This window comes from Phalaenopsis equestris, unplaced genomic scaffold (genome assembly GCF_001263595.1).
Source record: "Phalaenopsis equestris unplaced genomic scaffold, ASM126359v1 Scaffold001124, whole genome shotgun sequence".
NCBI lineage: Eukaryota > Viridiplantae > Streptophyta > Magnoliopsida > Asparagales > Orchidaceae > Phalaenopsis > Phalaenopsis equestris.
This window is the reverse complement of record NW_018165563.1, coordinates 60,291-63,063: the sequence shown is the minus strand read 5'-3', so window position 1 is coordinate 63,063 and position 2,773 is coordinate 60,291.

The following is a 2,773-nucleotide window of genomic DNA, read 5'->3' as shown; positions in this document are numbered from 1 at the left end:
TATATATATTTCTGAGAAGAAAACCACCTGAATGGGGCTTCCATCTTTTTTTTTTGTTTTATTTAATTATTTATTTTTTATCTTCATTTTTTTTGTTACTGTTTTTTTTATATGTGCAATAGAACATGAAAGATATGCAATAACATAAGAGAACATGAAATAACACAGCAAAATGAGCCTTGGATTAGACTCTGTAGTTCAGGTTTAAACTGGGTCAACATGGGTTGACCTAGGTAGGCTCAGATTTAATTTGGGTTGGCCCGGGTTGGCTTGGGTTGACCCGGGTTAGTTTTGGTTTAATTCGATTTGATTTGACCATTTGGGTAATTTCAGTGTATTTCAATTCATTTGGGGGGTTTCAGAGTATTTTGGGTCATTCAAAAGGTTTTGAAGTGTTTCAGGTCATTTGGATAGTTTAAGGTTATTTAGATCAGGTTGGGCTAGACCTGAACTGCGTCGGGTATAGGTTGGGTCAGACCCAATTTAGGCTATAGGGCTTGGGTTGGGTTGGGCTAGACCTGAGTTGGCTAGAGTTCATGTTTAGTCAGGTTTCGTTTGGGACAATTCTATTTTAGGTTTTAGTGTTTGGGTTATGTTGGGCTAGACCTGAGCTGGATCAAATCTAGGATAGGTCAGTTCTAGGTTGGGTCAAACCTGGGCTAGGTTTTATGGTTTGGGATAAACCTAAACTAGGTTGGGTCTAGGATGGGTAAGGTCTTAGTTGGGTAGACTTGGGTTAGGTTGGGCTTAGAACTGAGCTGAGTAAATTCTAGGTTTAGTTAGGTTTAGGTTAGATTAGACTTGAGTTAAGTTTTAGGGTTTGGGTTAAACCATTTTAGGGATTTAGATTAGGTCAGGTTTGGGTCAATCCGAGTCAAACACAAACCGAAACCTAATCCACAGATTTTGAGTTCTACATTTTTTTACTCAAATACTTAAATTAAACACTTAAAATGGAGAGGAAATTGAAGAATACTTACCATGCGGTGGATGACCGAAGAAATTGAGTCACCACCGAATTCCTTCACTTCTTCTAAGAAAGTGCAACACGAAGCATGATAAGATTCAATATGTTTGTTTGTACCAAAAGGAATGTTGAGAAAGGGATGAAAAACTACCTTTTATAGATGGTGGTGATTACCCCGGACCGCCAATCTGATGGAAGATCGCGATCCGGATTACTCTGGTGGTCTTCGCAACCATTAATGGTTACCAAACTTTTTTAGCTGTTCGACTGAGTGGATGATCAAAATGACTATCTGTGGATAAAGATCACGAATCAGTGACATAGAGACAAGGGTGTGACTACACCCAAGATGAGGCATGGCCACACCCTAGGCCTAGTGTGACCACGCCAGGCCCAAAAGGAGAAAGTGTTGCTCTTAAAGGTTCAGAGGCATTGAGACCCTTTCAAAAGCTCAATGTGCCTCCGGAAGCTATATGTGACCCAAAAAAGAGGACAAAAAATACATCATGGGAAAGGTTCAAATGTAGGGATTTAACCATTCAATGGTGGGAGAAAATATTGCATATTTACAAATTATGTACTTATAAGGGTCGATGGAGTGGCCACGTCACATATAAGTGAAATTAAGGTGATTTTGCCTCTCCATTCGCCCTTGTAATTACCCTTACAAATTATAAAATATATTCTCAAGTGGAGGATGTTTATACCTGAAGAGTAAAGGCTGAAGAGTTTTTGAAAGAATGATAATGAATTTAAACTGATCAGGTGAGGTCAAAAGATGAATTAAAAATACTTGATTTGACTAACTGACATAATTTAAATTCCTACACTAAAGAACAGAGTCAGGTGAGAAGGATTTCTAAATATAAGTGAAACACTAGACTCTAAAAGGAGTCCTGATAGGTGGACTAAACTAAACTTTGGGATTAACATCCTCGATCAGGATGCTCAAGGCTTTCAGTTGTCTTAGGGATATTGGTATATGTCAACTATAACCAGTCTCATAATCAAGAAACTCCTACACTAAAGGATGAATTAAAAACACCTAATTTGACTGAATGAAATATTTGAAATTCCTACACTAAAGGACAGAGTCAGGTGAGAAGGATTTCTAAATATAAGTGAAACACTAGACTCTAAAAGGACTCCTGATACGTGGTCTAACCTAAAGTTTGGGATTAACATCCTCGATCAGGATGCTTAAGGTTTTTAGTTGTCTTGAGGATATTGGTATCTGTCAACTATAACAAGTCTTAAAATTAAGAAACCTCCTTGAACATCGTAGCATAAATGATTCATAGTTTTGAGGTGTGATCCCGATTAAATATAATTGTTTAAAATTTATAAAGTTGACTCCGCTTTACAACGGTGCCAAAAACTTGATGTGGTATTTTAGTAATAATAATGTTAAGCTATTAATATTGGGATTATATGCAAGTATATGTATCATTATCAAGTAATATAAGATTTTCTGTTTAAGTCCCAAATATCGATCCCACGGGAAAGGTTTAAATTTGAAATGATAAATTAACTAGGAAATTCACAGAAATCAAACGAAATTACTTTCACTAATTTCAAAAGTGTAAGATGCTAAAAATACTAAATTATTAACTACTGGCAAAACCTAAATACAAAGTTTAAAACAGTAACTACTAAACTATATTTATGTAATGAAGTTTTCTAATATGAAAAAGCATCTTTCCCAGTACAATGAGTTTTTGGTGAAATGAGATGAGATAAATGGTTTAGATTTGTATTGTGTCAAATAGGAGCAATTTTAATTCTCTACCCTGATTCAGTGTTATA